The 9657-nt window shown below is 50.6% G+C and overlaps 1 long non-coding RNA gene across 3 annotated transcripts; it reads right to left on the minus strand.

Moving 5' to 3' along the window:
- Window positions 1–789: 789 nt before the first annotated feature.
- On the minus strand, window positions 790–9025 carry LOC115506237. Of its 3 annotated transcripts, XR_004343157.1 has the most exons (6): window positions 8719–9025; window positions 8044–8238; window positions 7237–7332; window positions 6549–6644; window positions 1454–1535; window positions 790–819 (listed from the first exon to the last, which is right to left on the minus strand). It is a non-coding gene; the product is annotated as an uncharacterized LOC115506237 (long non-coding RNA). The 3 variants fall into 3 exon arrangements; XR_004343156.1 differs by lacking the exon at window positions 790–819 and having other exon boundaries at window positions 1045–1535; XR_004343155.1 differs by lacking the exons at window positions 790–819; window positions 1454–1535 and adding an exon at window positions 6380–6426.
- Between the last annotated feature and the right edge of the window lie 632 nt (window positions 9026–9657).

Genomic DNA, 9657 nt, shown 5'->3' on the forward strand with positions numbered 1-9657 from the left:
GCCCGGCAGACCCACCGAGGCCAGATGCTGCCCGGAAAGGCTCCGAGATGAGGGGCAGAGCTGGGCGCTCCTGGGATCACACTGGGCATCTTGCCCCGTCCAGAGGGTCCTGGGATCCCGGCTGCATTGACGCTCTCTCCAGCTTCAGCTCAGTATGTTCCGGGGACCTGGCCATGCTCTCTGGGCCCCCCATGACTGCACTTGGTTCCCGCTCAGGTTCCAGGAACAGCCTTGGGTGGTAGCCCAGGCTGTGCATCCGTAGGCTTAGTCCTACAGCGGGCTAGGGACACTCGCCCCTCACCTCTCAGGACTCCATTTTGTCCCAGACCACGGTGACTGAGCGCTGATGGATAGTTAGGGGCAGGCTGAGGCAGCCGAGCGGAAGGGACAAGATAACCTCCGCTGGACCACACATCCGGAGCAGCGGTCCAGGGCTCAGTGCTCCAGGTCCCTGGAAGGACGCTTGTCACCTGACCCTTCCTGCGGACGTGCTCACTGCTTGGTGGTTATTCAAGTCACAGTCTGCACGTGGGACCCCCCCTTCTACCCTTTCTGGAGACCAGACAAAATCGAAGGTGGCTACAAGCACTCACAAAAACCCATGTTATTTATTTTTCATTTTTTTTAATGTTTATTTTTGCGAGTGAGAGAGAGACAGAATGTGAGCGGGGGAGGGGCAGAGAGAGGGAGACACAGAATCGGAAGCAGGCTCCAGGCTCCAGGCTCCAAGCTGTCAGCACAGGGCCCGACGCGGGGCTCGAACTCATGGACCGCGAGATCGTGAGCTGAGTCGACGCCACGAGTTGGACGCTCAACGGACTGGGCCACCCAGGCGTCCCCAAAAGCATTTTTGAAAGAGAAGAACAAATCGGGAGGTACAACATTACCTGTTTTTTTTTTTAATTTTTTTTAACGTTTATTTATTTTTGAGACAAAGAGAGACAGAGCATGAATGGGGGAGGGGCAGAGAGAGAGGGAGACACAGAATCCGAAACAGGCTCCAGGCTCTGAGCTGTCAGCCCAGAGCCCGACGCGGGGCTCGAACTCACGGACAGTGAGATCGTGACCTGAACTGAAGCCGGTGCTCAACCGACTGAGCCACCCAGGTGCCCCCAACATTACCTGGTTTTAAGCCTGACTGTAAGACCGCGGTAATTCAGACAATAATATTGTTTTGGGCATCAGGATGGACACGTGGGTCAGAAGAACAGAACAGCAGGTTCAGAAACAAACCCCACCTATCCACTCAATTGGTTTTTATAAAGCCCTCAAGCTAATTCAGCGGGGAAAGGTTTGTCTTTTCAGTAAGTGGGGTTGGAATAAGCTTCCCTAGGAGAGTAAATCTCAGCACATATCTCTAAGCATACATGTGGCTCCTCAGGTGCTGGATGTAATCATCCAACATTCATCTGTGGAATGGGTCTAATATGCGAGCATAAGAGCCAACACTCACAGTCTTCCAGAAACAAGTACAGGAGATAATCTGTGTGACTTTGGCTAGATAAACGTCTCTTAGGACACAAACAGCATGATCTCTAAAGGGAAAAAAAAAAAAAGTATAAATTAGACTTCATTAGAATTAAAAGCTTCTGCTCTTAAGATAGTTTAAGGGAATAAAACTGAAACCCAAAGCCAGGAAAAAATATCTGTGTATGTTAAAACGGTGCGTACAATTTTATAAAAAGGAAACAACCGTATGATAAATGGACAAGAGATCTGGATAGAGACTTCACCATTGAAGAAATCCAGACGGCAAAAAGCTCACGAAAAGATGTTAGCCATCAGGAAAATGTAAATTAAAACCACAACGGGGTACCCCTAGACGCCTGCAAAACCAGCTACGGTCGAAGACAGATGATGCCTAGTGCTGGAACTCTCCGGAGGTGCCAGGGGCAGACACAGAAAGCTGCAGCCCTTTGGGAAAATGTTTGGCAGTTTCTTATAAAGTTAGACATACTCTTCTTTGCCTGTGACCCAGCCGTCACCCTCCTGGGCTTTTACCCCAAAGGAATGAAAACAGACCTGGATAGAAGTTTTATTCACACGTGTGTATATCCACGAGAGAGAATACTACCTAACAAGGTGGTAAATACAAGACAACAGCCCCCAGAGTCACTGAGGCTGAGCCCCGAGGCACCTGGGACCTAATTACAGTCCCAGCTCTCCAGGGAATGGAACCTCAAACCAGTCAATCTGGAATTACCTGGTCAGCTGCTAGCGAGGGGATCTGCCTGACAGATCTCTGCTGTCCCTTAAAGGAAGACGACTTTGTCACAACCGACCCGCATCTTGCCATGTAACTTGCCCGGCCTGCTCTCTTCTGCCTATAAAAGCCTTATTTCATGACGCTCCTCAGGGCTCCTTTCTATCAGCTAGATCGGAGGCTGTGCGATTCATGAATTGGCGAATAAAGCCAATAAAATCTTTAAGATTTACCCAGTTGAATTTTGTTTTTAAACAAATGTAAAGGGGTAAACAACAGATACATGCAATGACACGAGTGAATCTCAAAAACACACGAAGTTAAAAAGGGAAGACAAAAAACCACGCGTGTCGTGCGACTCCATTAATATGAAATTCTAGAAGGCACAAATGAGAGGGTAGCAGAAATCAAATCAGTGATTGCCAGGGGTGAGGGCTTGGAGGAGGGAGCTGACTGCAGGGAGGTGCCAGGGACCCCTTTGGGCATGAGGACAGGTTCCACAGGTTGCTTGTGGTGGGCGGTTACATTTTATTCAAATGGTACTTCAAAAAGCTGATTGAAGATAAGCTTCCCACAAAGAAAAACTTCAGATTTAGATGCTCTCACTGGTTAATTCTTCCAAGCAATCAAAGGAAAGATAATATCAATCTTCCAGAATGTCTTTCAGAGGAAACCAAGAAATGAACACTCCCTCATTAATTTTCAGAGGCTGAATAAGCTAGATTTTTAAAAAATGGACAAAGTATTATAAGAAATGGAAACTCCAGGGCAATCTCCCATAAAATTTAATGAAAATGTATCCTAAGAATAATATCAGGAAATCACCAGTGGCCCCCCCAAAAAAGAAAACATATTTTCTTCTAATATATGCAGAAAGTAATTTGATTAGGGGCGCCTGGGTGGCGCAGTCGGTTAAGCGTCCGACTTCAGCCAGGTCACGATCTCGCGGTCCGTGAGTTCGAGCCCCGCGTCAGGCTCTGGGCTGATGGCTCCGAGCCTGGAGCCTGTTTCCGATTCTGTGTCTCCCTCTCTCTCTGCCCCTCCCCCATTCATGCTCTGTCTCTCTCTGTCCCAAAAATAAATAAACTTTGAAAAAAAAAAAAAGAAAGTAATTTGATTAAATTCAACACAATTTACGATAACTCTCTGAGTGAGCTAGGAATGAAGGGGCCTTTCCGATCTGATAAGGAGCACCTGTGATGGTGGGGAACCACTGTTTCTCCCCTGTTGTCACCACTGCTATTTAAGATGGGGTCAAGCTGCCATCACTTGGACGCCCTATGATTTTGAATTTAGACAGTCCAGTATGAGGTACAGACCAACTATTGGAACGAACACATGAATTCAGAAAGGTCACTGGCTGGAGGATCAACATATAAAACCCAACCGTTTTTCCATATACTAACAACAAATTGAGAATCTTAAATTTAAAAAACCCACGTTGAATTGTGGGATGCCCGAGGACAATTTCAGCTGCCTATACCCGAGCCTGCGTCCTCTTCCTAGTGAGGAAAGGAACGCAGGTCAACCGAAAGGCAACAGAACCCCACCTTTCTCATGACCTCAGCGCGCCCCGGAGATGAGGGCGATGCCACAAATGTCCTTGGGGAGGAACAGCCGCAGAGTTCTGGGAGGGCTGTCTGGTCCTGGGCACCTGTTGTGCAGACCGAGGTTGGGGGGGAGGGGGAGAGGGGGAGGAAAGGGAAGAAAGGGAGAGTGTGAGGGCGACGGCCACAGGCAAAAGCCAGCCCCAGAAGGAGAGGGGTGGTGCCTCCGTGGCTACTTTGGACAACTTAGACCTGGTAGCCGGAGGACTGCCCCCCCCCACCCCCCCACGCCGTGGACAGGGACGCAGGGGCAGCCAAACGCATCCCTTCCTGGGGCGCGGACCCTTGCAGGCTTGGTGGCAAATGTGGAGAAAGCTAAGAAGGGAAAAGCACTCGCCGCCGCCGGAAGAAGCACAATCTCGGAGGCGCGGACCCTCCCACCCTCCCACCGACAGACCCTACGGACGGACCGACCGCAGTCACAGGCGCTGCACTTCCCCGCGCCGCCGGGAGAGGGCAGCCTTGTTCGCAGACAACCCCAAGGGAGCGTGAAACCCGCGGCTGAACACGTCTCTGAAAACCAGCTGTGACGCGGCCCGGAGGTGTAATAGCTGAAGTAAGACAGCTGGAGACAGGAAGCAACACGTTGCGACAGACACTCGGAGCCGCGAGACACGGGTGGACAACAGAAAGGGAGATGCGAAGTGAGGACGGATGAAGCCGAGCGAGAAGGAAGCACCAGGGCAGCTTAGACACCTGCGTGGGCGCTCCGCGGGGGGCCGGGGCAGGTGCGAGCCAAGGGCGGGGGGCAGGCAGGGGAGGTGGGGGGCGGGTGGGAGCGGTGGGCTGGAAGATACGGAAATAATCTTCAGTGCCTGGGCCCCCAGGTGTACGTAGGGGAGAGAGAGCCTGACATGGGACTTTTCAGCCGCAAGCAAGACACAGCGAAGCAGAAATGATAGAACAGAGTCAAGAAAACACGTTTGAAGCAAATAGTTGCTGTGCAGTCAGAAGTCCTTCAAGTATGAACGCTATAGAAAAAGCTTTTAAAGCCCGAACTTTGGTTTCATTGAAAAGGAAAAGGAGTGACAGGACACAAATCAAATCCCCAACTCAACCCGGAGAAGGAAAACAAGGCAGCCGAAGAAAGAACAGGGAAGGGAAGTGGAAGGGTCACAGTGGAAGGGAACGGAGTAGACAGCATAACGGCCTTCGTTAATAAATTTTTTTTAACGGGGGAGGGGCAGAGAGAGAGGGAGACACAGAATCGGAAGCAGGCTCCAGGCTCGGAGCCATCGGCCAGGAGCCCGACGCGGGGCTCGAGCTCACGGACCGCGAGATCATGACCTGAGCCGAAGTCGGAGGCTTAACCGACTGAGCCACCCAGGCGCCCCCGGCCTTCGTTAATAAATTAAAACTTCGGTTCTCTGGAAAATTAAAATAACTAGGGGCGCCTGGGTGGCGCAGTCAGTTAAGCATCCGACTTCAGCCAGGTCACGATCTTGCGGCCCGTGAGTTCGAGCCCCGCGTCAGGCTCTGGGCTGATGGCTCAGAGCCTGGAGCTTGTTTCCGATTCTGTGTCTCCCTCTCTCTCTGCCCCTCCCCCGTTCATGCTCTGTCTCTCTCTGTCCCCAAAAAAATAAATAAACGTTGAAAAAAAAATTAAAAAAAAAATTAAAATAACTAGACAAGCAACTAACCTAATCGATAAAAGACAAACAGTACAAATACACAAAATAATTAATACCAAGAACGAAGCATTGGGAACTGACCTAATAAACATTGTGGAAAGACAGAAAATCACAGACCCAATATCTCTTAGATACTCCAATGCAAAAATCTTAAATAAATATTAACGAGCAAGTATCCACCAGCACATTAAGAAAGTAATACAGTATGACAGAGTAGGTTATATCCCAGGAGTCAGTGACAGTTAAATGTCAGGGAATTGGTTAATATAGTTCCTCATATCGGGGCGCCTGGGTGTCTCCGCTGAGCCGCCGACTTTGGCTCAGGTCATGATCTCCGTGGTTCGCGGGTTCCAGCCCCACATCAGGTGTGTGCTTACAGCTCACAGCCCACTTTGGATCCTCTCTCTCTCTGTCTCTGCACCTCTCCTGCTCATTCTGTCTCTCCCAAAAATAAAATAAATATTTAAAAACTACAATTCCTCATATTAATAGATATGAAAATAAATATTATAGGAGAAAACCTACAGGCTTTGAAAACACCTCTGATAAGTTAAATATCCTTTCTTGATTAAAAATACTCGAGGTGCCTAGATCCTCAGTTAAGTGTCCAACTTTCACTCAGGTCATGATCTCAGCTTGTGAGTTCAAGCCCTGCATCAGGCTCTCTGCTGTCAGGGCAGAGCTGGAACCCACTTCGGATCCTCCCTCTCCCTCTCTCTCTCTGCCCCTCCCCCACTTGTGCGCACAAGCCCCCCCCCCATCAAAAATAAATAAACACTAAAAACATATATATTCAGGGGGCACCTGGGTGGCTCAGTCGGTTGAGCGTCCGACTCTTGATTTCAGCTCAGGTCATGATCCCAGGGTCGTGGAATCGAGCCCCACGATGGGCTCTGTGCTGCGTGTGGAGCCCGGCTGAGATGGTCTCTCTCTCTCTCTCTCTCTCTCTCTCTCTCTGCCCCTCTCTCCTACTGGCACATACTCTCTGTCCGTAAGATAAAAAAATAAATATTCAAGAAGAATATAATCTCCTGAAGTTATCTTACATTATAAGAAGAATACCAGAAACGCTCCCATCATAATCTGGAATTCTATTAAAGTACTCACCCAGGCAATTGGAAAATTGGACAATGACAGGCACTCGAATGGAAGGAAGTAGGGTCAGCTCCATTTGCAGACAAGATGATGGTGTACTTGGAAATCCTAGAGAATGAGTAATAAAAAGGGCAGATGTGGAAAACGATCCCAATGAACCGGGATGCAGTGAGCCTACAACCCCGCAGCCCTCAGAGCGGCTTCGCCTTCCACGTGCGAGAGGGTGACGTGGGCCTTGTGGTCACAAGCCTTCCCCCGGGCCAGGGGGAAGCCAGACTGCAAATGTCGTATCTAAAATACGCTGGCGAGCCGTGACAGGAGCGACAGCCGAGGGACCGAGGGACCGGGAACCAGAGGTGGGAACGCCGCCAGGTGGGCTGGCTCTGTGCGCCTTCCTTCCCCGGGGCTGTTTGCCAACCCCGGGCGCCGCCAGGGGATGGGTGTGGCCCAGAGACTCGGCTTGGCAGGGGAAACCAGCGACCATCTCCCAGCCAGCTAGAAACTTGGAGAGATGCAAACACATTCTTCTGTGCGGGCGGCTGCAGAGGTGGGGACGCAGGACGCGGCGCCCTTGCAGGCACTGCCAACAGCCTCTCGGTTCTGGGAAGCACCCCCACCCCCACCCCAGGAAGGAGCCTGCTTGTGTGATCCTGTTCTGAAGAGACGGGCCAGATTTGGAAGCTGTGCGCGAGAGACTCACCAGCAGAGCAGAAGACACAGTGAGCGGGCAGAGCCGGGTCTCTCGCGCTCACCGTGCCAGAAGGATCTCGGCCAGAGGCTGGGGTGGGGGGCCTGCCTGGGAAAAGGGAGAAATGGGAGGTTATGGGAGTCTTTCTCCAAGTGCAGCCCAGCCCCGACCAAGCTCCACTTGTGATGGAGTTTATGCGATTAGTACTTGGCGCTCACGGATCCGGGAAGGAGGGAGTGCGCATATATGTGGCCTCCAGCCTTCTAATCTATACAATGCCCAGCGTGCAATAAAAAGTTCTTGGATCTCCGAGAGGCAGGGGATGTTACCAATTAGAAAAGCGGGAAAGCCATCCACACCCCGACAGATGGTCCACATGATGGAGTTAGCGGAAAAGGACTTTAACAAGGACAACTGTGTTCAATAAAATCGAGGAAAAGTTGAACAGAAGAGATTTACAGACTGGGAGTTTTGACGGAGAGCAAGACTCTATAAAACAAATCAAGCGGATATTCTGTATTAGGATTCTCCGGATAGGGGCACCTGGGTGTCTCAGTGAGTTAAGTGTCTGACTCTTGATTTCAGCTCACGTCAAGATCTCACGGTTTGTGAAGTCACGTCCCGCACGGGGCTCTGCGCTGACAGTGTGAGCCTGCTTGGGATTCTCTCTCTCTCCCTCTCTCTCTGCCCCTCCCACTCTCTCTCTCTGTCTCTTTCTCAAAATAAATAAACTTTAAAAAAGAAGGATTCCCCAAAGAAACAGAACCAATAGAATGTTTATATATACAAAACAAGACTTATTTGAAGGAAGTGGCTTACCTAGTCACAGAGGCTGCCATGTCCAGAGTCTTCAGGGTGGTCTGGCAGACTGGGGACCAGGAAGAGCCAATGTTGCAAGTTGAGTCTGAAGGCTGTTTGCTGCAGGATTGCCTCTCGCTTGGGGGAAGTCAGTCTTTTATGCGATTCAGATCTTCAACTGATTGGGAGAGGCCCACTCACGTTTCGGAGAGCAATCTGCTTTATTGGAATGTCACCAACTGAAAGGTCAATCTTATCTATGAACACCCTCCCAGAAACATCCAGAATAGTGTTGGGCTACATATCAGGGTGCCGGAAGCCAAGCTATCCAAGGAGCCTGATGGCAGGGCCCGGGCGGTGGACGGATCGGGGCTGCATGGCGGCCCGCCAGAAGGGAAGCTTCTTGTCCTCCTGCTTTTATGTAATTTGGCCTCAGCGTTGGTCGGGGCAGCCCCCCTACCAATGAAAGTGCCTGGGGATTTGTCGGTTGGGATTGCCCACGACAGGCCCCCCGGGAGAAGAACCTCTGGGGAAAGACATAAGATTCCGCAGGGAAATCATGCGGCCCTGCATCCAGCCCTTGCCACCCCCTAGAAAGACTCCTCTACCCAAAGGAAGGATGGGCCCATATATTTCCCAGCCGAGGAGGGGGACGAATGGGTTCGAAATCCCCACTCCGGCAACAAAGGAATGTACCTATGGATACAAGTTGCTCCAACCCCTAGGCCCGCTTGGCTGGCCCCCAAGAGGCATTCCAGATGATAACCGGACCTGGCGGGTTAAGGTACAGAATGGCTCATTAGTTCCCAGGTAAACATTGTCTCTCTGGGAGCGCATAAGGCGTGGGTTTCCAGGGCCCTCCTGGCTCCCTCCCGGCACCCAGACCAAAGCGAACGCTTTTGTTCCTTGTGCCGCAAACGGTTCAAAGGAACCGTTAAGAAGTCACGTCCCTGTAAACGTTCCACTTGAGGTGTTGAGAGCTAGATGACCTTGAAAGGGCAGGAGGGAAATTTACAAGAAAATAACTATGTTGTTCCTTAATGGGTGATTACACAAAGGAACGTTTTTAGAATTAGGTAATGCCGAGAAACATAGATAATGCACGCCACAAGAAAATTGCTAACAAATATGATGCCACGCTTGCCACAATAAAGCGGCCAGTCGAACCCACTGCCATTGTCCGTGTCCATTTGTTGTTTTCGCCGACGCCGTTCATCCTTTGGGAACCCCCGGACCTGCTGGGGCAGGACCTCGGCATCAGGGTACTGTGGCCCAGCAAAAGTGACACATAAAACTAACCAGTATATTCTGGAGTTGAAAAATAAAGCATCTGATGTTAAGAACTCATTTGGGTGAATTCAAGAGCAGAAGATGGTAGGAAAGTAGGGAGGGGCAGGACAACACTCATAGCCCAAGCGATGCTTGGAGAGAACAAAGCAGTAGAAAGAACAGGTCAGAGCTGCGGGTCCATGAGGCACAGCCAAATGGTCCACCTTCACAAGACTGGAGTAGCGGGAGGAAGGGTGATGGACAGCGGGTAAAGAGACACATGAAAAGGCAAGTTTTCACAACCGATGAAGGATAACGCACGGATTCATCAATCCCAGAAAACCCCAAGCAGAGTAAGTGGGAACA

The sequence above is a fragment of the Lynx canadensis genome, chromosome F2, assembly GCF_007474595.2.
Source record: "Lynx canadensis isolate LIC74 chromosome F2, mLynCan4.pri.v2, whole genome shotgun sequence".
Taxonomy (NCBI): Eukaryota; Metazoa; Chordata; class Mammalia; order Carnivora; family Felidae; genus Lynx; species Lynx canadensis.